Source organism: Ambystoma mexicanum, chromosome 12 (assembly GCF_040938575.1).
Source record: "Ambystoma mexicanum isolate Mex_15411 chromosome 12, UKY_AmexF1_1, whole genome shotgun sequence".
In the NCBI taxonomy this organism is placed as follows: Eukaryota; Metazoa; Chordata; class Amphibia; order Caudata; family Ambystomatidae; genus Ambystoma; species Ambystoma mexicanum.
The window spans coordinates 589,130,795-589,157,514 of NC_090936.1; the positions used below are offsets into that span (position 1 = coordinate 589,130,795).

Here is a 26,720-nt window from a genome sequence, read left to right on the forward strand (position 1 = left end):
AATTCACACGCCGCTTCGGCAGCTCACTCTCACACTGCTTCAGCTGCATCAGTAAGCTAATTCGCACACCGCTTCAGTGGCCATTGATACGCTCACTTGCAGGCTGCTTCGGTGGCAACAGGAGGATTCCTAGCACCCTATCTTGTGGCTATGGCAGGTCGTCAATACAGTTCTAGAGGACGCCGGCTGCCTGTGGCTTCCAGGATACAGTTCTTCAGAGGCGTTGCTAGGGGGTGGCTAAAGGGGCTATAGCCCCTGGTCTTTTGGTTGTAGCCCTGGATAGAATCTCAGGAGCTACAAACAAAGGGCCAGCTAGCCCTGATTCCCAACAGTCCCGACATTAGCATAGCCCCGGGTCTTTTCCAGACATAGCAACACCCCTGCAGTTCTTTACAGAAAACTACAAGCCCTGGGAAATCTCATCGTGGGTTGCAGGGCCAAAGATAAGTGGGGATTTGAGGGTGGAAGGGAGCATGAATTTAACAAAATAGGACTAAGTTTGCATACAGATTACACTTTTCCCTTTAGGAAAACAATGGCCAGCTTCATATTAAGCCTGTGAGGAAACAGGCTTTACAGACCGCATGGACATCTATAATTGGCCAACTCCCTGCCTTACTACTTCTGCATGATGGCTAGCACATTTGTTTGTTGCTTCTTGCTATATGTGTGTTAATGCTTAGCTGCTTGCTACATGTTTGTTACTGCTCAGAGGTACATGTTTGAGGAACTATGATGTTTCATGTCTAAGGCAATGTAGGTGCTTTAAATCATGTTTGTGCTGGGCAATGAAGTCATCTACACTGTGTTATGAGTGTGGACAAGGACTAGGGCAGGAATCTGGATTAACTTTATTTATCAGTGTAAGGGACAGAGATAGGGACGTTTGACACTGGACGGTGGGCTCTTTTTAGTTGCACCGACATCCTGACAGATCCATTAGCACTTTTAGTTGAGGCAGGGAAACCCCTCCTAGACATAGGGAAAGGTAGGTGTCCTCTTTATTTCTGTTTTAACCCCCTTAAGTGCTAAGGATGAGTGTGCTCATACTTTTTCCATAGATTTGATTAAAGCTCAGCAGTTAAGGGGTTACATAAAGGGGTTAAATAAAGGTCTATAGCAATAACTATGCCACCTATGTGTCAGTCTCCTCCTGCACCCTCACAGAGGGCTCTAGAAGCCGAGGGGACTAAAATATAATCAGGACAGTGGGGAGCATTTGCCACATGGCTAGAAGAGGCATGGTTAGGAAATGCGACAGTAGGGTCAGAGGACTGAGAGAAATTATTGACTGATTGAGGGGGCAGATTACATTTGTAAGGAGTCGGAGAGGTGCAGACAGGGCTGAGTTGTGCCCCCAGATAGTTCAGATGGAATGGCCAATTAAGCAAAATAAGGCAGAAGAGGGAAATGAGGAACATGACAGTGAGACACCATAGGATATACACAAATTCTTCACCAGCATTAGACCATTTATGGGGCCAGGAATGGAAGAAGCACAGGAAGGAGTGCTCATGGTAGAGCTACTCCCTTGGGGAGCAGTAGCTTCAGGGGCACAAGGGTCGAGCGGGTTGGGATCTGCAGGGGCACCACCATCCTGGGGGCTTCCACCTTAATACAATTGGACGAGGGGAGCTACGATATATGGAAGGGATTCAACTACCTTTCAGGCGCAACTCAGACAGGTACCATCTGGTCAGGGGGGTGGAGAACAGCAGCCTCTGGTTGCGGTCCATGTACTGTGGACACCAGTGTCTCCACTACCTATAAATGCCTCAATAATGCTGCCCCCCCATATCACAAAGAGAAAATTACCAGGAGAACTTCCTCCAGACCTACCACATCAGCCAACTTCTGCTGCTATCACTCCTCGCTACAACCTAAAAAGAGCAGGGGGCTCTAGCTTCCCGGTTCAAGCAGCCTTAGCATGGAATGCCCTCCCACTTAACTTAAGAACTGACCAAACCTTCCACTGCTTCAGACTGAACACCAAAAAGTGGCTCCTCACCAATGACACCACCAGGGACGTCATTTGGGGGTTGCCAGAGGTCGCAAGAGCGACCGCTGGTGATTGGCCAGCGACCCCTGTCAATCTCTTGCGACCTCTGGCCGTTGACCAATCAGAGGAGGAGGGGGCATGGCCACAGCGTGCTGCGATGCTTGTGTTGGCCTCCATTTTGATTATTGCACGTGCGAGCAGCGAAATGCGTGCTTCTCGTCTTGCTGCTGAGGCTGCTCCAGTTTGTTGTGTCCAGGCAGGCATCCACGATCCACCCCACTGAAGGAGGCCAGCCAGGCCAATGACTTCGAGGTGAGTCAGTCAACCAGTGGTCACCGCCGACGGCTGCAGCACCAAATTCATTTTACTAACGTGTGAATATGTGCCGGCGGCGGCTTGCAATGTTGTTAAGCTGCCGCCGGCACATATGTAGTAAAATGAATTTGGTGCCGATGGCAGCACCAAATTCATTTTACTAACGTGCAAATATGTGCCGGCGGCGGCTTGCATGCATACCTTCTGTCCATTTGAAGATGTGAGGAATAATAACACACACACACCCACTCCCGCTCTCCGCATACCCTGTGCACTTCAGATCAGCAGCCACAAGATTCAAGTGTGTGCAGTAGATCTCGTGGGCAAACAGAGTCCCTCCTGCATTTTCAGGAACATCGACTTGGAGGACACCCCAGCTGTCTTCAGTATGCCTTAACGCTTTCGGTGCCAGGGTGTTTGAACACTACTGCAGAGAGAGGCTTGGTTTTTTTAATGATGTTGAGCTCCATTGCATTTCAGTGTGTGCACTCGATTTTATTTTGCATGTATACCCTATTTTATTGGCGATGATGTGATTGTAGGAAGTTATATAAAAAATGCCATATAACATATAAAGGGACACAAGGAGATTTGCCTTTATCCCACAGTGCTCACTATGTTAGTTTCTCACGCAGAAAACCTGTATATCCCTAAAGGCCAACCTTGATCATGTTGTTATAAATCACTAAAGTCTGTTGATCGCAAAATGTACTTTTTCATAGTGGCGTTGTCTGCACTTGGATAGGTGCTTAAGTGATAGCTGCGCATACCAGAACATTATGCCAAGGTTTTAACTATGAATTGACCTTGCAAGAGGTCTTCGGGGTAGGCAGAAACATTATCAGCACCTGATAAACTGGGCAAGAAACATTATGCAAAGTCAGATCTTTTAACATAACGATTGCAAAAAAAACTTGCATTTCCGTTTTGCTGGTGCCCTCTCAAAAGGAAGTACATTGGTAGTATGCACACATATGTATTCATTTGGATGCCCTTAATTATCATGTGATTATGAGTTTTCAATAGGTTTTGGTCCACCTCAGGTGTTCTAACAAAAAGAGCATGTGCACGCGTGTTCCAGTCTGCCTTGCATGTTGAATGTGAGTGACTTGGTGTTGTATATGCGGACCATGGTAATTTTTCCTCAAGTCATTATTTCGCGGGTCATTTCTTCAAGTTGGCCGCACTAATGCATGCCAACAAGCCCCATTCCTTTGGTGAGATGATAATCCACTCCTGGTTTTAACTTCGCATTCTGGGACATCTAGTCCTGTATTTATAATGGGGAAATCCAATACTACAAGTCCCATAATCCGGGCCCAGAATGCATTGTTAAAACCAAAACGTGTCTAGCAAGTCCGAAATGGAGTGGGGCATATTTGAATTTGTGCCACCGTGAACGCATCCACAAGCTCTTGCTCGTTCCCTGCCCCCCATCCTTCTACATCTGGTCCATTTACCTGTATTTCCCTTGTTTTTCTTTACACATCACAGCGTCGATGATCTGCGCAGGTCAGGGACGCGGCCATTCTCCCCCTGCAGTGGAGCCCTCACAGGTTGCCATTGCATGCCCCCACGGATGCCCTGTTACTGGGATACCCCTTCTATTTTTTTAATTACCAGGGAGGAGAGGGGGCACTTCAGTGGTCTCCTTATGTATTTTTAGTTGGACCTATTAAGTGGTACTTAAGCCTCACCTAATAGCCAAAAGGATTACATTGGAGTATGACTAGGAGGGAGATGAATTATGAGGAGGGCCACACTGCTTGTGAGTTATGTTTGGTTATTTACCCATCCATTTTATGCCCCATGCCATGCTAATCCCCATGTCTATTCCCACCTACTACCTGCCAGAGGCGTTGATAGCGGGGGGCTGAGTGGGGCTCTAGCCCCGGGTCTTTTGGTTGTAGCCCCAGATAAAAGCTCAGGGGTAACAACCAAAAAGGCTAGCAAGCCCCCAGTCCCGACAGTCCCAAAATTAGCATAGCACTGGATGTTTTCCAGCCCTAGCAACACCCCTGCTACCTGCCCTTTTCTGCCCAAAACATATCCTTCAAGGATCTCTTTGAGCTAGCTCTATGAAGAAGTAACATCAGACTTTGGCCTACCAGTGTCATTTCTAAGTAATATGGTGAGGAGTCAATGGCTAAATTGCAGGTGTAAATGCTAATAGTATAATACAAATGTCTTAACCAAGTGTACTGCGGCCTACAGAGCTATTTCCTAGAGATCCTAGGGCAATGGTGCATAAAATGCGTCCCTCTGAGTCACAGAAGGTTAATGATGAATCGTTGTCGGGTCTGAAGTCAGTCTCTAGGTCTGTCATGTGCAAATCCTCTGTGGTCCAGTTTGTCTTTGCATGATGCGTGCACCCCAGAACTCTAAAACTCTATTAAAAATTAATATGGTCTGGTGTTGCGCAAATGAATCTTTCTGATATTTTGTTATTTTTTTCATACCTGCATCTTCGTGTGGGAGTTTCTTCCTTTCTGTGTTCTCAACGCCAGCAAACAGTACCACCATTGAGCAGCTGACATCCAGCCTTATCTGTGACCGCTGTGAGAGGTAAATGAACGTGAAGCAACCTATTGAAAATGTACAGCATATGTTAATGATCTGATCTGTTAGTCCATATCTATTTATGCAGTGCAGCCTTGTCCTAGTTGTTTCAACAGTAAAGATGGCTGTTTCTCATCCATTTAATCAGAGAACACCAGAAAATTAACTTCAAACTGTTTGACACTGAACGCATGCTTCACTTCAGTTTTTTGGGACCCACGGGTTTCCTTTTTTCTTAGGGGCAGAGTTTGAACAGGTTGCAACTGTTAATCTCTCAAATGTAAAGTATTACTCTGACAGATAGGACTGACCTAAAAGTAAGCTACGAAAATAAATACTTGAAATCACTGCTTAGGTATTTAATTCCGTTCTGAAAGATAAAGTATACTGCTTTGCATGCAGACATTTTGGATCTAATTCTGGAGGAGGGGGGCGTGCACGTGGCAATGTTCCATTTATTGACATTGGCTTCGCTAAATGGGAAAAGACACGTTGTTCTTTAAAGATGCACTCAGATTCTGATAAGCATACGTCTTCGGTTGTAGCTTGGGCAGACTTTAAGCGTGTACAGCAGACTACAGGCCCTCACCACTCAATTGTTTCAATGCTAGAAAAGGTTGGGTACCAAGAGATTGAAGAGAATCGTCAACATGTAGTTACTAAAGGTTGTATGTGTTTTGGGTCGTCAAGGACTTGCTTTCCGAGCCACAGACGAATCGCAAGACTCCCACAATAAGGGAAACTTCATAGCAATATTGCGTTTGCTGTCTGATAATAATGAACTTCTTAAAGTACAAATGGCTAGAAGATATGGGCACTACACATCTCCTGAGTATCAAAATGACATGATGTCAGTTGTGGCAAATCTTATACGTCAGAATATCGTTAGGAAAGTGACAAAGCACTTTGCAGTATTGGTTGATGAAACCAAAGAAATTTCACATAAAGAACAGCTGAGCTTTGTGATCCGGTTTGTAGATCAAGATGGGAACATTCAGGAAAAAGCCATGGGAGGTTACCACATGGAGAAGTTGGATGCCTCCAGTTTAGCTGCAGCCATTGACAAATCTGTACGCAATGCTGGCCTTGACTGGAAGAAATGTGTGGCACAATGCTATGATGGGGCATCAGTTATGAGTGGCTGTTTCAATGGAGTGCAAGCGAAAATAAAAGAAATTGCTCCACAGGCAATTTACATTCACTGTCATGCACATCGTCTAAACCTTGCGTTAGTGCAAACTATCACTAACATACAAACAGTGAAAGATTTTTTCTCAACTTTGCAGGCTGTGTATGTGTTCCCTTCACAAAGTTCTCCTCGGCACAAACCCTTTGTAAAAGCTCAAACAGAAAGCGGTCTGGCAGTACAAGAATTAGAAAGACTTTGTGGCACTAGATGGTTTTATTGGTACGCATGTGTTAAAAAAATACAGGCTCGATTTGAAACCATTATAGTTGTTCTCAGTGTAATAGAATCATCGCAACAATGTGACAAGCAGGCTTGTTCAGAAGCCAGAGGACCTCTCTGAAATATGCAGTGCTTTGAGTTTTTGCTAACTTTGTTAAGTATGGAAGCAATTCTGAAAAAGATTTGTGTGTTTTCTGATGAACTTCAGAGAAAGAATCTTGATTTGCCAGATGCGAGTAACCTAATTCAAGTGACAAGAACTGCCCTCGTCAACCTTCGACAAGAATGCCATTGGGTGAAAATCGTCAATGACGCAACGGAATTGGCAGAAAAATGTGGTATTGAAACAGTTGAAGACCACGACCGCAGAGCTTTACCAGTAAGGCGGCACCAACTGAGCGGCAAACTCAAAGAATACCTTGTTGGTACTACTGTCGGGAAGAGGCCTGGACATTATGAGCACTCTGAGGATCGAATGCCACAGACTGAGCGGATAAAGCAAGGGGTGTTTTTCTCCACATTGGATAGGTTTGTAAGAGAGTTGGATGCTCGTTTTATAGATAACATGGGGCTTATCAAGGCTACCGGCATGTTCAATCCAAGGGCTAAAAATTTCTTGGAGGACTCATCTGCAGATTTACTTGCTCGGCACTACCTAGGGCCCCAAGTAGATTATGCTGCATTGAATGAATCTCCAAGGGGCTTTTCTGATGTCCTAAACCTGATGGATCTGGTTCTTGCATTGCCGATTACAACTGCAACAAATGAGAGGTTCTTCTCCTGTTTGAAAAGAGTTAAAAACTATTTGCGAAATAGATGTGGAGACAACAGACTTAGTGATTTGTTGGTAATGGCCTGTGAACATATGGAGGTTGATGAGGTAAATTTGAGTGATGCCATTGACCGATTTGCTGACATGCGACACAGGAGGTATCCTCTGAAAAGATGAACCATTATATTCTTTGACACTGTTAGATTATCGCTCAATTTTCCAGTTAGGTCTTTCTTTTCAAGTCACGCAGACCTAATCAGTACCACATACAGTCTTCAAAACCATCTGCTACTCTCCTACACTACCAGCCTCTTCTCCTCATGAAGTCAGCCATGATACATCGCTCATGCAATACAACCAGTTTGGTTTATCTTCAAAACACTGCATGGTATGCTGTTGAGTTTTGTCAACATCCTATTTTTTACCAGTGATCTAAGCAACAATGGACCATTACGTCAGAAACATCATGTGTGTCTTTAAAATGGCAGCATCTGCCACACTGCCGGCATCCTACAGATTTTCAGTCTAAGCAACAGCAATATATTCAATTGGAATTTTCCTGTGAAGCCAGACAGGCACTACTAGTAGCACAGCCACAATCATCTGTCAACCGCCAGTCTCTTAGAATTTGAGTAGCCTCCATCAGCATCTTCTTGACAAGTCAGCCAGAAGCTGCAGCACAGCTAGAGTTGTGTCATGAAAACATTTGCTATCCGATTCCTGCCTGGCTCTTCTTCATTTTCAATGAAGCAATGATGAGCCATCTAAGCAGAAACTTCCTTTAAGCCAGTCACCAGCTGCCCCACAGCTACAGTTCTGTCTTCACAATGCCAGCACCGTATCCTTGATTTGTAGTCAACCAAGCAATGATGAGACACACCCAGTCAGTGTCCTCTGTTAAAACCAGCCCGGCACCATCCGCATCACAGCCAGTATTCTGTGACCTCAAAACAGCACCTGCCATACTTGCAGCCTCTTCCCTGCCAAACACCTGCAGCTCCACTACCAGAGTTCTGTGTCTTCTTGATCTGTTGCCATTGAACACTCACAGACCTCTCCTCTGGTTTACGGTCACCTAAGCAACAATCTGCCTTCGAGTCAGAATCTTCACCTCACATGCCATTGAAACAGCAGCACCGGCCCGTCTGTCAAGCCACTGTTCTGCTCAGTCTGGTAAGAAACTACAATTTAAGTCTTATGATCAGAGTGAAGGAAGAGCAACTGTTGGGCATTATCCCAAAATCTATATAATAGTACTAATTGTTGGAATGGGTACCCTTGTGGAGAGGTGCGGGGTGTGGAGGACAATGAACATGTAGGAGCAGAAACCTAAGCATATAAAGAGTGTTGGTGAGTGTGGGAGTAATGCAAAATGCAGCCAGGATTTTTCCACCATAAAATATGGGGACAGGACTGATGAGGCTTTTGGTACTGAAATTGGTATCAATCAGTAATGCACTGTATGCCTTGAACACATTTTGAACTAATCTTTTGGCAGCCAAAATAACACAAGAAGAAGAATCATTAAAAACTGAGGATGCCATACATGTTTTATGGTGAAATATTCTCCCTCTCCCCTTTTATCCTGGCTTTCCCCTATCCCCGTGCCCGCCTATCCGTCCCTGTCACCCCAGAATGTGATTTCGCTCTGTAGTCCTGTTGAAATAACAGGGCAGATCCACATAAAGAGGGGATTGGGGTTCATACACTTCACGTGGCAACATGGACCTTGACACTGCTACATATAATGATCCATTCTTGTATGAAATGTCACAATACACTGATATCATAACCATTTTTTTCTTAGTGCACTGAGGGATAATGCTTTATGAGGCCACTTCCTGTGATGTCATTGTGGGGGCGTGGTCTAATGACATCACTTCCTGTGGGTGTGGTCTAATGACACCACTTCCTGTGGGGTGTGGTCAAATGACATCACTTCCTGTGATGTCACTCTTTGGGGTGTGGCGCTGTGATGTCACTTCCGCTACCCCTGGCATTTTGGTTAAATGACATCCCTGGACACCACTACGTCCCTTGACAACTGATCTTCCTCGGACCTCTACTGCCATGCCACCTCGAGCGCTCATTGCATTACTGTCGGATTGTAAAATATTATCCTACTGCTGCACTGTTCTCATTCTTTTACCTAATTGTGTATCATTTATATTGTTTCATTCTTTTACCTGATTGTGTATCATTTATATTGTTTCATTCTTTTACATGACTGTGTATCATTCTATGCATGCCTCTAAATCGTCTCTGTATATGTAACTTAAGCTGTCTTGCTATGCGCCCAATTACCTCAGGGTCTGGTGCGCTTTATAAAGAAATAAACATAAACAAACCAGTGGACCTTTTGAACACTGGCAAAGCAGTTTCCCAATGTACGGGCGGAACCCCAACGGTTTGTAGCGGTGTTGCAGACAGTGATTCGGTGTTATTATCTGTCATGGGCGGATATGAAACAGTTAATGAGACTAGTGATGCCACCAGAGGTGAGACAGAGATTGGTGGAAAGGACGGCCTGGCAAGCGGATGGTACAGGCACAGGGGAATCCCTGGTACAAGCGAGGGAAAGAATAGTTACTGCGTTATAGAGATGTGCCCTAGAAAGACTGATTGGGCAAAAATATAACATTCTAAATAGAATAAGGGGGAATCTCCAGCAGAATATTTAGACCAACTGAAGGTGGTATTCACACAGCATTCTGGTATCACTAAAGCAGAAGAAACAGTTTAGGAGGTATAGAGAATTAATTTCTGTCAAGTCGACTTCCTATGGTACAAGCGCAGTTTAAGAATATGTGCATAAGTTGGCAGACCAAGCCTTTAGCAGAGCTGGTGGCAGTGGCGACTCATTGCTTTGCTGGACAAGATCAAAAGAAGGAGACATTTGAGAACAAGCTTATGTTGTTACAGATGCATAGTTTGCAGGGACAAGTGCAGGGACAGTTACAGGGGGCAACATATCAAGGAAACCAGGCCCAAAGGGGCTCAGGGGACATGGAGGAAGAGGGAGACGGCAGGTGGGCCCACCAGGATATCATATATCCCAAGGAGGATTTAGGGGACAACTGCAACAGCACAGACAGTGGACACCAGGGGTGTCACAGCAAACATTGGGAGCATAGAGACAACAGGGAGGTTGGAGTAATCAACGGGCTCCTGAAGGCATGGTATCAAATTATTTGGTTTATAATTACTGTAAACAAGAGGGTAATTGGAAGAATGAGTGCTCATTTAGGCCACAGAGGTTACCAACACAAGGCAATAATATCCCAAATAACATGCCCGTACCATAACAGGGAGGACAGGTTCTGAGGTGTAGAGGAGGTCCCAAATAAAGCTGGACTCCAATCGTCCATTTTGAAGTACCAGGAACGTTCACACCAAGATATGCGACGCATGATGAGCAAATTAACCAGCCGAGAGCCACGGTTGGGCTCTGCCCAGTACCTATTAGAACAGCACCTATTGAAGTACCAATACCAAAGAAACCATGGACAGTAAGGTATCCATTGAGAAAACCATATTAACAAATGAATCAAAGTGAAGATCGTCTGAGTACAGTCCCTGAAGAAACCAAAATGGCCTTAATAGAAGACGAATGGTGACGTCACGAGAACCCAGACTGACTCACATATAAAAGAAATGATGAACAGAGAATGACGTAAGGAGACAAAACGCCATGAACAAGGATATCGTGAACCTAAAGTGAAAGGATGATGTCAAAATGTATGAAGATTAAGCTGTAAGCATGGCAAAGGTATTTGACCCATTTTACACCTGTACATATGCTTGGAACTGCAAGAAAGGTATGAAAACAATGCAGCTTGCTATGCTTAGTAGAAGGATAGTGCGGCAAGTGCCACTATACATAATCTACCTCAAACGAAGCACCTTATTATAAGTATATTTCTACTTTGCACAAGAAGCAGAATCAACCTAGGTTACTAAAGGCTGTCACGCTCACCTGGTCTCCCCAGGGGCATAGCACGTAGTCGTATGACCGGGAACTGCACTGGTGTAGTTTTGATGGTATAGCAGTGTCCTCTCCCCTGTCATCTCCCCAGAAGGCGTTAGCCTGTAATGTTGAAACAAGACGTTAGCTATGTTGGATTGGCCCCACTACCTGCCACCACCTGGTGCCCGACTCCTCTCCTGCTCACCTATGAGTTTGGTGAGGTTGGCGCTCCGTCCTGCTTGACCTTCAGCAGTGGCGCGGTAGGCTCAGTCTTTCTCTGGGCGCAGTTAGTTCACTGTTCCAGAGTGCTGTTGCTGCTTTTTCAGAATGCTTGGATAATCAGATGAGTCTCTATCTCAATAACAGCTTGGTATACATGCTCATATTGTCCCAAGGCTTTAAACGTGTTTGTCTTTCTTGCAGATGCAGTTTTGTGCGTCGTCCGGGAGAAGATCTGCCCCTCCTCGGATACTGAACTGGTTGCCTCCAGGTGAGTATAGGTGCGAATGAGAGGCGCTGGATGACAGAGTAAATGTTCGTTTGTATGGTGTGCGACTAACCTGCTGTTTTCTGTTCCCTTTTGCAGGTGCGGCGCGGCCCCAAAATGAAGAATGGAAGAACCGCTCCAAAGAAACCCGGAGGATGCAGAATCCCAGGTGTGTATCAGGAATCTGCGTGGGAGTCCTTTTCCAACAGGGGCGGCGATCAGAGAACCAGACGGAGATGAGACCGATGGCCGGAATTGCAGGTAAGGGCTTGTCGCTGTAGTAACTCCTGTTCTTCTCCTTATCTTGTTCCAGGCACCGATGGATGGAAAGCACCAACGGGCGCGGCTGAATAAACTCGAGGGCAGAGCAGACACGGTGAGCGTTACGCTGCAGGAGTGCAGAATAACGCAAAGCGTGTTCTGCTTGCAGGGTGTGGCTTATATAGCCTTGTAAGTAGTTCCAGGTAAAGTAGTCCCTTTACCACACCCTGTCTCTCAGGAAAAATAGTCCCTCTGCCACACCCTGGATTAAACAGAAGGCTCAGCCTCACAGGCAGATTAAGTAGTTCTATAAGTTCAGCCCATTTCATGAGCCTGGCGTCAACGATGCCAGGACTGAGTCCATGGGAATCTGGGGCACTTCCTTGGGGTCTGCCAAGTCCTTCTGGTTGGCAGGGACTGGGACGGGCCAAACATCTCCAGGGGTTTTGGAGCACGCACCATGACAAGGCCACACGAGAAAAGCTTCATATTTAGCAAAAACAAAAAGAGACGGCTGAAACGAAACTCAGCAGAGGCAACTCTTGCCAGGAAAGCCAAGGTCGTACCATTTGAAGAGACGAACAGTAGCTACATTTAATTGAAACTAAGAACAGAATATCCTGCCTCTGAAAGGTCGAGATAAGAGGACAAAGGCAGGTGGTGGGTGAAACGAAAGTCAAATACACAAATTGATGGAAGAAGAGGCAAATTCACGGTGTCTGAACCACGTGACCAGCCAAGCAGGACGAAAACGAGAGCTCACCCCTATGCATGGGACAAGGCCAGACGAAGATATCAGAACTTTTCCAGACAGAAGATGTAGTCTCGGGGCCAACCACAGTAAAACAATTGACAGATGGCTACTAAAGTGATGATTGATTGTAACAATGACTGGAGGAAGGCCTGGTAACTAAGGGGCACCTCGAACCTGGCAGACCATTGTGCGTGCTGCTAAGCAAAGTGGAAAAGTATGCATGGGGTTGGTGCCAACCCAATCACAATGGACCAAATAATCTAGGGTCCTATAGTCAGTAGAACCAATAGGACGTTGTACTTTTAGTGATGTTTACAGTAGTCATTTTTGAGGAAGGGCTTAGATGCCCACCTGACAGTGTTTACCCAATCCCCTCACTCCGTTACCATATACAGATATAGTACCTATATTAAAGTTACCTTTTCCTAACCAATAGAAATGCATTGCAACTTTTGAGTGTTACACGTCAATGATGGCGAGTTTTCAGTATAACTGCTATAATTTTTATCAAGTTTGTTGGAGTTGAAGCGAGAAGGAAGATCGCGCCAATACTGATATTCATAACTCCCCATTTTTTGTACTTGTCATTAAACGGACTCCCTTTGCCAAACCGTTTGAGTTGTCCTTATTGATTAGTGTTGGAGTAATAAATATGCACCCCCATCCATCTCACGGGTGCCGCTATCTTGTCTTAAAGTGCTTCTGAGCAAACCCTGACTCTATGGGCTGGTTGAGGGTCTCGGAGCACACTTGGTAGCAGAGATTGATGGTTATCGATTATGAACCATTATATTCTTTGACACTGTTAGATTATCGCTCAATTTTCCAGAGTCCCAAATAAAGGGGAACGAATAGGCTACCATAGCGATTAAATACGCCGTGAAAGGGATACGTTTAAACTCCATGTCGGGGTAATACTGGAGGCAAAGGTATTTGTGGCCAGCTGGAGTTCGTCTAGTCTGTTAACGTCTGTCTTATGTGTTGTTTGTTGTGACATCAGTCAAACGGACCGCAGAGCTATAGCGGAGTCTACTGCAGAGTCAAGCAGTCTGCAGTCCTGAACAGAGCACTGTGGAGTCTGCTCTTCGTTTTCTTTGTTTGTGGGCGGACCCACATAAACACACCTTTGACTGCCGAGTGGACCGCGGAGCTACAGCGGAGTCTACTGCAGAGTCAAGCAGTCTGCAGTCCTGAACAGAGCGCTGTGGAGTCTGCTCTTCGTTTTCTTTGTTTGTGGGTGGACCCACATAAACACTCCTTTGACCGCGGAGCGGACCGCGGAGCTACAGCGGAGTCTACTGCAGAGTCAAGCAGTCTGCAGTCCTGAACAGAGGGCTGTGGACTCTGCTCTTCGTTTTCTTTGTTTGTGGGCGGACCCACATAAACACACCTTTGACGGCGGAGCGGACCGCGGAGCTACAGCGGAGTCTATTGCAGAGTCAAGCAGTCTGCAGTCATGCAGAGGGTGCAGAGGGTCACTGGCAACGGGGCCTCGATGAACTCTAATCCCCAAGAAAAGAGTCACACGAGGCACACGACCCCTCCACTCCCTCCACTCCCGGCAGAAAACGTGAAATGTATGGACATGATGGACGTGGATGACTCGTATACTTTGGAGCCAGCAAGATGCCTCAGAAGTAACTCAAAGCTCCCGAAGAAGCCGGAGAAAAAATCACCTACCTTAAAGCGAGGTAAGAGTCATGCTACACCATCCGCTTTGACTCGTACAACAGAGCCGCGTTTTGACTTTTTACCTGAATTCTTCATTGAGCGATCTCACAAACCTAAGGGAACGCAAAGTACTGCCGCCACTACAACTGCAATGGCTGCGGAGAAAATCTTGCCAATGGCGGCAGAGACAGAGGAGGGACATGTAATGTGTGGCGAGGACGTGGACCGGAGGCCCGCCTCGCCGAGAGGTTTGTCAGCCAAGACTGCCGGAGGGCAGACTGGGATGACCCTTTCTCCGGCCTGCCCTGCCAACACATGTGAGACGCAGGAAAAAAATCTGGTCACAACGCCATTGCCAGATACTCTGGTAAACATTGCAACAATACCGCCAAGTGTGAAGGGGGGCTCCAAGGAACAGCCAGTAGGTGAGGTGAGGGGAGGGGGGGTCCAGATAAAAGAACAGGAGCATCGGCAACTTTTGGGCACCAGTACAGGGATAATGGCACAGATGAAAACGACAGTGCTGACAACAGCCCAAATTCACCCTCAAACTCAAACTGAGGCGCAAAACCAACAAGAACCAGTAAACAATCACGCAAAGACCAAAGAGGCACCAGCAATTACTGACAAAATACCAGTTCCGGTCAACACAAAAGAAAAACCTTTATGTGTAGAGGAGATCGCGGAAGATAATATGGTGGATGATCTGGTCTTGACCACGGAGCCTCTGGTAGCTAATGACCAAAATACTCCGTCTAGCCCCGAGGAGACGATTGCGACTCATCCAAAAAAGGGGGATGGGGCAAAACAAACAAAAACAATTCACAACAAAAGGCAAAAAGGGAAAGCCCTTAAAACAAAAAAAACAGAAAGCCTAAAAGGGAACGTGCAGGCCTGCAGTAAGTACACAGGCGCCAGCTCTGGAATGAAAATTCAAAAAAACGGCCAAAAAGTAACAAACAAGAAGAAGGAAAATGGCACAGAAAAACGACCTAATCCACTAATCTCAAATGCACTCCTTAACTTCTTTAAGAAGCAACAGCACAAACGGAAATTCAACAAAGACACTGAACTATCTGATGCAGAAATGCTGGAAGTAGTAGAAGAGATTTTGCCTGCAAATAAAGCAAGAAAAATGGACGATCTGAAAGTTAACGCTAAAATGAACACAGACAACGGGCCTGACCTCAATAAAGAACTAGCTGTGGATCCCAAAATAGGTGAGTCCACTACACCCCCACGAGAAGGAGAGGTAAATCATCCCTTAACTAGCACCAAAGGTCTCCAACATCCTGACAAGATGGTCCAAGACTTGATATCCCCAGAGTTAAACGTCACCTCTGATGTAGCGGAAAACGCTATGTCCAACGCTGAGATCCGGCAAAAACACAATCAAGCACAACAGGAAAAACTAGATCCTGCAATGAACACTTCCACTACAGATCTATATGGGCATGACACGTCACAGGAGGATCAGGCGAGGGAACATCTTTTCACCCTGGGTGTGGGAAGAAAAATGAGCGAACAGCCCTGGGCTAAAATCCATCTGCAACACCTAAACGGGGGTGAAAATCGATCAATGCAAATGATGGAAAAAAGAAATCAGATGGGGAATTACGGGGACCAGCGATCCCTAGCGACCCCGCCTCATGCATTTTCGCATGCCGAAACCTCAGATCAGTCTTTTACGCTTCCACACAACTCAGAGCAAACATCAGGGAAACACAGAAGACATAGTGAAATCACGATGGACACGCAGAAAAACTCACCAAACAAAAAAACAGACATGACGACAATTATGGCAGCAATCACATCTCCCTTGCTCCATTTGGGAAGCTCTATGAAACTATAAATGAAGCTACAAAAGACAACACAACCATCTTAGGAAAATTACTATCAAAATTCGTCTTCATTGAAGGATACCTCAGGGCAATGGAAGTAAAAAATGAAAAACAGGCAGCTACATGGGAGGCAAAATGGCAACAGATGGAGACGGCGCTCCAGGCGGAAACTAAAAACAAAAATCGCAAAATAAAAACAACGGGGGGTCAAACTCAAGCATGGCCAACAAAGGAAAAGGCCGATACGGATTACATGGCTGGCGAGTCTAACCAGATGTCACCGGCTGAAGAGGTATGAAGAGGTATGGCTAAAACTTAAGACCTGACAAAACCACAATTCCTAGAAGCAACCAAAGAGAAAAAATAGGCCTGCAGTTAGCAACACAAACAGAAACAACTAAAAATAAAACTCCAGCTACAGAGGGTAGCATTGACTTGAGCAAGAGTTCTGACCGAGTCGATCAGAAAATTATAAAAAGCCCAAAAAAAGACCATACATACAGAAAATCCCCAAGAACGGCAGATGAATTTTTAACGACAAGTATACTAATGGATATATCGGTATACCCGGTCTCAGAGCCAGATAAGGAGACTGCCGAAGACAAAGTTATCGAGAACTCGGCACAAGAGGATATCTCAAAGACAGACCAGACAGAGGCAGAAGATCCCATAGAAAATAAGACATTTAAAAGGGGGCGAAACTTAGGGTGTGAAAAACAAGGCGTCAACCAACGAGACCAGAGCCGTGCTGAACACCATAAAGAAAACCGAGAAACTAATCAAAGAAAACCAAACAGACAGGCACCAACCCCAAAAAGACAAAGAGTACGAAATAACTCAAAGGAAAGAACAAGAAGAACATCGGGGCGGGAAAGACTCACGTGAAGAGAAGCTAAACCAGAAACAACTAGAGTCTTTAAGTTAGAACAGTCATCATGTAAAAGTGAGTATATCATCCTGAACAGGAAAACAGTCCTAAAAACTTTGAGCAAAATTGTATCGCTGCAACATCTTAAGACAGATGATTCCACCTTAATTGAACCCTACCACCGTGACCAGAAGGCAAAAACATATCTGCATATTAAAAGTGGGACAATTAAGAAACTTACTAATGAGCCATACAAAGATCTAAAAAAAGCAGGTTTTACACTGACAGAAATAACACAAGAAAACAAACAAGACGGAAGGTCAAGGAGAGTCCGTGAGAGTGAGAGTTCAAATCGTCATCAGATATTAAAAATACACGCCCGGGATAACTGCAAAAGGGCCAATTTAGGAGGAACAAATGCAGAGGAAAGCAATAGCTACAGGAGGCAGAAATATCGAGAAACCAGTCGAGAGCTGAGTAGACGAAGTGAAAACTACGCTACGTTCGCACAAAAAGATGGGTCACCTAGGAAGAGCGAGCAATACCATAAACAGAGACTCCGATCAGAACGAGAGGAAGACTATCAGAAATCAGATACACACCGCTTTAAAAAAGATCAAGTGTTTGACCAAGTCGTAGAAGACTCAAGAAAACCAAATGGCCCATGGAAGTGGCTGAAGTCAGCCCTAAACTCCAACTCTGAGAAATAGCAACCACCAGGAGGAGCGCCGGAAAAACGACCTCCTCCGACTCATCATGAACAGACCACGACAAAGAACGCTGTGACGATGGCCTCATGGAACACAAGAGGTCACCACCATCTAACTAACCCAGACAACCAAGACCTGGGAGCTTTCGATATACTTTGTCTCCAAGAAACATGGTTAATGGTGAAACCTGCATTGGATGGATTTGAGATAGCATTCGCCCCGGCAACAAAAGGCATGTTTGTCCGACCATCGGCAGGGCTACTGATAGCCATTCGAATGGGATGCGGAATTGAAATAAGCAAAAAAATAGCAGAATCATGCGTTCTTAACAACGTGGAATAAAAAACAGTGCAAAGGCAAATGAAATCATCAAAGATCGCAATAATAACTGTATATTAGAATCCACAGAGAACGTCGAGCACGGATTTCTGTAACAAAATAGAAAAGGTGATCGACAACATCTCAGTGGAAGATCCGCAAACACACATAATTATATGTGGAGATCTCAATTCGAGCTGTAACAGCGTTATATACAACACGGGAAAGAAGAAAGCACGCTCACAAGCCGAAGAGAGAGGAACAGTATGGACGGCCCTGATGAAATCTAGAAATCTACACAATATTGCTACAGTGAGATCATGGTCAGGGACGATACCCACATGTGAGCGAGGAACATCGAAAGCTACCCTTGATTACTTTTTTACCTCCGAGAGTATGTTACATTACATAGAAAATTACTCAGTAGTCAAAACGACAGAGAGCGACCATAATCTGGTAACAATTAAATGGGCATCAATACCTCCCCTAACCCAAAGCTACAAACACCAGACAGAGCTAAACAACCAACGTATGCGGATGCGTTTTACTGCAGCTAGCATTACAAACATCTCAAATGCCTACAAAAGCCAAAATAACGCTTCGGAAACCAAACCAGTACGTCCAGATTACCTGCCTTTTCTGCTACAGCACAGAAAGAAAATGAAAGATGGAACCCACGCCGCAGCTAAACACATGCATGCGTACGACAAAGAAATAACTGAGATATTGTAGTATACGAATTGATGTTTATTGAGTAAAAATAGAGATACCAAATTTTGTGGGAAAAAACGGGATTGGAGCTTGCGGCGAGTGGTGCTCGCTCATATTGTTGGAATTGTTTAAGTCATGTGAAGCTTTGCCAAGTGTTATATAAAGGGAAAGGGAACAGATTTAAGCATGGAGGACATAACTCCATTAGCACACCTGTGCAAACAGTTGCCGAAACGTGCACCTAAGCTGAAAAAATACAGTGCAGAGTGGGTTAAAGGAACTGCCCACAAAATGTTTATGCCCTGGCCACAGGACGGGTCCTTATCTAAAGCTGTTTTGCAACACATGACGACATACTTGCACGCCACATACACAGGCAAAATGTTAGACAAACGCCTAGCAAGTCTAGAATTGTGGAAAATGTATCAACAAGGCAAGGAAAAGGAGCCGCCATCAGACTGGATACTTAACATATGCACAGAGGTGGGTGAGACGCCCTCAGCGCCACCCGCCCCATCTGAAACAAAATTTAAAATGATAAGGAGGAAGGGTTATACCCGCTCAGGGAACTTAAAGCAGCCACGGGGTATAGCAACCCAGCGTATGAGTTACCTACGCAAAGTGGTGACGAAATTCAAGATAAGGATAGAGATAATATTGCCTCCAAAGTCCCAAGGGACAAGGAGAGACGCAATGACGAGAAAAAAGTCCTGACGCAGACAAGTAAATCTCTCGACAAGGAGAGAGAAGGTAAAAGATGGAAAGGAAGCGAGGATAGAACTGATGAGATAGTACTCACAAAGAACGAATGGATGGGAGGGCATATTTTATTGAAACTCGATGGCAAAGGCATTGATGATGCAAAACAAAAGGAGGGATTAGATGATGTACAGAGAAAGGAGAAGGAAAAAGAAAAAGGATTGAGAGACGAGAGAATAAGGAAAAAAGATAGACAGACGAGAACTGTTATATCGTGAAGAGCTAGAAAGGCAGCACAATCGTAAACCAAGAGGAGCCAATGATGAAGACAGACAGGAGCAGCGAAGGTTAGAGGAGGAGCAAAGAATACGAGAGAAAAGAATAGAGAGACGAAGGGATGAGGAAATCCAAAGGGCAAATTAACGTATAGACGCAAAGAAAGAGGAAGAAGATAGGATCAGAGAAGAGGCGAGGAAGCGCAGAGAATTCGATGACGATGTAGAACGTAAGCAAAGACAGAGAGCATGCGATCTTGATTATCTGGAAAGAGAGGTTAAAAAACCTGAGCCAGTAGTGGATTGGGAAGATATAGAAGAATTCTTTCCTGAGTACAATTCAGTACTAGGCACGTCTAGGGCGAATATTGAGGATGACTTCGACACCAGAAGCATCGGTGAAACGATCGATAGAATATATGAGGAAATGGGGCTAGAACAAGTAACCCAAGGGGAGGGGGAAGACGAGCGCCTGGAGAGCACTCAGCTTTACGATACTGAGGATGTCTCCCAAAGTAGTGGGAATAGAGAACTGTCCCTAGATAGACTGGAAATAAGCAAGAACAAAGAGGACGCAAGAAGTTGCATGAGTTGGGGGCAGACAATGTCTGACACCGAAAGGGAGTAGCGCGAGGAAAGGAGGAAGAGAGAAGGTGTGAAAGATGATTCCCAAGGGGAAAAGGGATAAGATGATCGGACACTAGTGAGCCTGCACCGAGGGCATCAGAGTCAGTCACACAGTCAGACCGGCGCAAAGAAATATCTCACGGGCAGAGGGGGGTGTCACCACCACCCTATGTGAGCCGACTAAGGACATTGCCAGGTAGGCGGCGATGCGGGAACATTACCCCCGGAAATAGACAGGAGAACAATGAGAGAAGAGAGAGAGGGCTATGCATCCCAATTTCCATTACTCGAATAAAAGGGGGAGCAAGACCACAATATATTCCATAGCCACACGTGTATCGAGAATACTTGAAAAACAAACTTCCAATTTTGACATCGGGAGCCGGAAAATGGGTACGCGAGCTAGAAAAAATGACGGGAAGGAACACGTTAGCTATAGGGGATATCAATGATCTCTTAATCACCATACTTGGTGAGAGAGCAGACGATGTGTGGACACGGGCAGGTTACCCTGGTGTGACCACAGTTAATACCGTGTATGACGGAGCTCCATTTAACAATTGCAGAGCTGCGGTTTGGAAAGCACTACGAGTGCTATACCCAGATACTTCTGATATGGGAGCTATAATGACACGGAAAAGAGTCGGAAGCTATAATGACACGGAAAAGAGTCGGAAGATCCGTTGATTTACATACAGAATTTTCAAGACGCGTGGGTACTCAAGACTCGTGAATCTTGGGGGAAATCTATACCTGTGTTCTAACATATATTGTGCCGAGGGCTGCCAGAGCTGGTACAGAAACAGCACAAGAAATTGGTAGGAATCGAGGCCAACCCATGGTCAGAAATACAGTTGACCATCACACACTATTGCAGGCTGCTGCAAGAAAAGAATCACAAAAAGGAAGCTGCACGAAAGGGTGAAGAGGAAAAATTAGAGCAGAAGAAATGGTCAAAATATGTTCTTGAGGGAGCCATGATAACTAGCACAGCTGAATCTGACATGCCACAAGTCAACAATCCACAGCAGAATAATCAGGGCAGCACAGGGTTTACCCCAGGGGAAGAAGATTTAGAGGAAGAGGATGGCAGAGTAATCAGGGAGGCTTCCAGAATAATCAAGGAGGTTTTCAAAACATGCAAAATGGAAACCAAGATATGTCAAATGGGCAAGTGATCCGACCACCGCCAGTATGTTGGTTGTGTGGGATGACAGGGCATTTAGCGCGCACATGCAGAAATCAAGGCACAATGCAAAACGGCCAAGGAATGGGAGCAGGCATGGTGAATCCACCTGTGTTTTTACAGCAGGGAGTTGCACAGAATCGCACGGTGCAACAGCCAACGCCAGGAGCACAGCACAGCCCACAACCTCAAAATGTAGTGAGTTTTCCACAAGGACAGTCCCAACAGTCACCGATGCAACTGTCACAGAAGGTGAGCACAGGGCAGACTGTGAACCCTGGAATGAGCAGTAACACTGGTGATGGGGGAAGTCCATTCGCACAAGGTGGGACAAAATTATATATGGACTAGGACAGCTCACTAGGAACCCTGATGTGTTCTATCCTATCAGTGACACCAGACCCTCACCAGGAACCAAGGGTGGTTGTCGTTATAGGGGATAAAGAATATTCCTTCCTCATTGACACGGGTGCTACACGTTTGTGTATACGTGAAGCCAAGTTTTCCTTGTCCGGCGATGCTATAAATACTCAGAATTTCACAGGAGCTACAAGTCATGTTCTCTTTACAAACACACTTCCAGTCTCCACAGGAGAATGTGAAATGAATGTGCCTCTATTATATTCACGGCAAACCCCAGTAAACATTTTGGGTCGAGATCTAATGACAAAGTTAAATATGACAATTTTGTTCACGGAGGAGGGCATAATATGTTCAACTCCAGGAATGCACTATTCAAACGTATGCGAAATGATTGGAGCATACGCAGGACACACAGCTATGAGGGCTGTACCATTAGAGCCCAAAATATTCACGTACGGAATACGTGTGCTAATGGCAGGGCTGCCAGGCCTTGCAGACAAAACCATGAGGACTCCAGAGGAATTTCTATTTAGGCCAAGAAAACCTATGCATGAGGAAACGGGACAAGTATTTCCCTTGGTGATACACACAGCTGCAGTACGAGGGAAAATGGCTTTGATTGATGGTTATGACAATGAGGGCCGACAATGGTGCACAATAATCGCCATTGAAGAAGGATACTGATTGACTGACGTCACTGATGATGATCTGTTTGATGAGCAAAAAGATATGGTAGAGACAGCAGTTGAGGTAAGCCTCACCTTTCGGGTGAGAATGATCAGAAGAGAAGTGCCACAGAGAATGATGTTAGCACGGAACCATCCCGAATATTTTGATGATGACATGGCCCAGGTGCCTGTCTCAGTATGGACTACAGGCCCCTATGACGTAGGCTTATTGAAAGGAGTCGGAGAAGTGAAAATCAAACTGAAGCCAGGAGCAATTTTACCAAAAGTGCGACAATACCCCATGTCCAGGGAGGCAGATGAAGGGATTTTTAAAACAATTTCGGCTATGATGGAGCAGGGCATCTTAGTGACGTCAGAGTCGTCATGCAATACTGCAGTTTACCCTATCGAAAAATCAAAGTGGGGGCCTTGGCGTTTAATTCAGGATTTACGCCCAATAAATGACATTGTTGAGGTTGAGTTCCCTTTAGTCCCTAACCTGTCTACAATTCTATGTAATATACCCGTTGATGCAAAATATTTCATGGTGATTGACTTGAAAAATGCAGTTTTCTCAATCCCATTGCACCGTGACTCACAAGATCTGACATCATTCACTTTCAGACAGATGCATCTGAAAAGCACGAGGCTACCCCAAGGGAACTGTGAGTCTCCTTCTATCTTTAACAGAGTCCTGCAGATGGACCTAAGCAATATTGCATTAGAAAGTGTTGTCCTGCAATATGTGGATGAGATCTTACTTTGCAGCACGACAGAGGAGCAATGCAGACACGATTCTGTTCAGCTATTGACTATACTGGCTGAGAAAGGATATAAGGTTGACAAGGAAAAGCTACAATATTGTCAACAAGAAGTGCTATACATAGATCAGCTGATCTCGCATGAGGGGAAAAAAGTTACCCCAGAAAGAGCTGAAGCCATACTAAACACAGTTAAGCCACACACAGTAAAGCACATGCAAAGTTTCTTAGGCCTGTGTAATTATGTCAGGGCATGGGTCTTCGACTACAGCTCTTACACCAAGCCTTTGCTTCAAACCTTAAAGAAAGCCCAAGTGGCGAAAGAAAAGATTGAATGGTCTGAGACCATGGAGGAAGGATTTGCTAAACTCAAAAAAGCAATTTGCACAGCACCAGTTTTAGGAATCCCCAATTATGCAGAGGAATTTTTCCTGTTCTCGCACACAAATGGCAGCGTTTTGACGGCAGTGCTCACACAGAGAACCACATTGGGGTATAAGCCCCTGGCATATTCTAGTGGAAATTTGGGCCCAGTGATGAGAGGCCATTTCCCGTGCGAACAAAGTTTAGCTGCTGAAGTGTTCACCTTTGAAAAGGATACTACCATTGTAATGGGATGCTCCATGACGTTGTACATCAAGCACTCGCTATTTTCTATTCTAGGAAAACCAAAGGGCACACTAACAACTCAGAGAGCTTCTGCTTATGAAGTGATCATATCAAATCCATTGATTAAAATAGTCCGATGTAAGATAGTGAACCCGGCTATGTTCATAGCAGAGCCAGTCACTGAAGGAGAGCCAATACATGACTGTGCAAATTATGAAGAATTCTATGACGAAATTCCCAGAGTGAAAGAAAATGCATTGGCAGAAGGAAAAAGTGTCTTCATTGACGGTTCTTCGAGAATCGATCAAAGCGATGGGCAAAGATATACAGGCGTCGCTGTAATGAAACACACCGCAAATGGAGAATTTCGAGTACTCCTTAGTGCGCGAATACCATCTCATTATTCAGCACAGGCTGCAGAATTATTGCCATTGATACTCGTCATTGAGAATCACGCAGACTAGAAAGTAACGGTGCACAGTGACTCCGCCTATGTGATGTCAACAGTGCAGCAGGGTTGGCGCACTGGAAAAGGAGGGGCTACCTCCGAGCAGACAGCACGCCAGTGCAGCACACAGCCTTATTGGACAGGCTGATCAAGGCACTACAGCTCCCAGTGGGCATAGCGGTCGTGAAATGCGCCGCCCACACGAAAGGGACAGATTTGATCTCACACAGAAATCAAGCAGCAGACACAGAAGCCAAACGTATGGCATCCAAGAGTGAGACAATCATGGAAGTAGAAGTCACCCACACAAATGAGAAAATGATGGTTGCACAAATGCACCTGAAAGCTATAATAATCTGGGACAAACACAGTTGATGGAACTCCAAGGGGAGGCACCACAGGAGGAAAACAATTTATGGAAGTGGGCGAGGGTGTTCTTTAAGCCCCTCTGACAGCTTGTGGTGACAAGACAGCACTGGTAAACCAGTAATGCCTATAGCCCTGTTAAAATTAGCGCTGAAACAGTTACACTATCCTGCACATATGGCAAAAGAGAATCTAGAGGCAATGCTCGCAGAAGACTGGTTCATACCGAACTTAACCGAGCACGTAGCATTTTTTATAGTGAACTGTATCATCTGCCAACAATTCACAGCTGGGCACACATTAAAAAGTAATGAGAGGAGTCATCCCAAGGCCGAATGGGCTTTTTCAGCACTTGCATGTCGATTACGTCGACATGATTCAAGTATGTAACGGGTACAGATACCAAATTGTTGTGGTGTGTCCATTCACTAGATGGATAGAGGCAGGTCCATGTACACACCCAGACTACCTGTGCGGCCACATTTTTAGTAAGAGAGGTATTTCCCAGGTGTGGGGTATGTGAAGTCATGAGATCAGATAACGGGACTCAGTTTGTAAATGAGGTTTTCTAACAGATTAGCTTGCTGCTTGGTATAAAGCACACGTTCTTGTCGGCGTACCACCCACAAGGTAACAGAATATGTGAGAAGCTCAATGGCCTATTAAAGGAGAGGATAGCCAAGTTGAAGATTACTCTAAGGAAGGGATGGTTGCACTGCCTTCCTTTGGCACTGTATGCACTCAGGAATCAACCCGGTTCTGACCATCATCTTACGCCGCATGAAATAGCTACAGGAAGAAGAATGCGCACTCCTCTGACCCCCTGAAACAGAACTAGATGTGATGCCCAGTCAACAGGAGAAATCTTGGAGTCTGAAATGCAAAATTACCTGAAATGCATGACAACTTGCCTTACTGTAATTTCAGACCAGCTGCAGCGATGACAAAAAGGGTGCAGGGCAGCACGGAACAGCAAAGGAGATGCTACTGCAAGCACAGCTCAAGCACTTTGTGTTCTGTCCGTTTTTCCTGGAGATACCGTCCTGGTAAAGAACCATACGAGAAAAAGGTGGGACGAACCAAGGTTTAACGGTCCCTTTACAGTGGAAGACTGCACTCCCTCTGTAGTGAAACTACAAGGAAGGAGAGCTTGGATCTTCCTGGGTGACATCAAACCATATATCGGAGAAGGCCCCCTGCCTGCACCCCAGCGCGAGGAGACTACGAACGACAGGGAAGAAACACAGCATGTGCAGACGAGATCCATGACGAAGAAGCAGGATGCATGAGCAGCAGCAAAGTAAAGACAAAGAACTTTTGTGAGATAATTTTGGTTTCATTTTTGGACATTCCTCTGAGCAAAAAAGAGGATAAGCACATAAAAATGGACACTCTGTGCATCCTAGTTGCAGGGTGGAGAAGAAAACTGCATTTATAAACCACAACATAACTTTGGACTGATGCACACTGAGGCCTTGACTAGAAAATAATATGCCAAATTTTGATCGAGGACACATAAATTGGAAGAAAATACAGTACCCAGATTCCTTCCACACAGAGACTTTGTTCGGAATCACTTATGGTGTCCCACAGTAGCAACATCACCAAAGACGTGGTGACATACTTCGATCTAGGGTTAAGGTCGTATCCATCACTGGTGGGGAGGCTCACCAGTATCACTGACTTTCTTCACGATCCGGAAAACAAAAAGATTATAAAGCGATTGCTTACTGTAATTGCCGAGCAGTTCCTGCTACCTCCAGAGTACAGTGAGGAAGAACCAAATGTCCCAAGCAGAGAGGGAAGTAAATGAGCTTGTCAACGTATTGTTGTTTTGCCTAATCGAAGACTGTCCAAATCTTGTCGGGAGAACGACAGACGTACTCACATTTCTTCGAGATCCAGCAAATACAGAACGTCTGAGCATAATCCTCAACAGCATTGTGATCTTAGTTGCTCGCCACGCAAACGGAAAGTGCAAACATTGTTCACAGTGAAGGCAAAGTCTACAGTCCTGGACCTCAGCAAGACAGGACACATGTCCATGTCACCAGAAGACAGTAGGTTGGCCAGCAAC

The 26,720-nt window shown here is 45.3% G+C and overlaps 1 long non-coding RNA gene across 1 annotated transcript in view; it reads left to right on the forward strand.

Annotated features, from left to right (window-relative positions):
• The window catches only part of LOC138513841 (uncharacterized), a 133,052-nt gene that overhangs the window by 84,902 nt on the left and 21,430 nt on the right, over positions 1 to 26,720 (forward strand). Inside the window, exon 2 of the long non-coding RNA XR_011281824.1 lies at positions 4,822 to 4,879. This is a non-coding gene — a long non-coding RNA (uncharacterized lncRNA). The remainder of the gene's footprint in view (positions 1 to 4,821; positions 4,880 to 26,720) is intronic.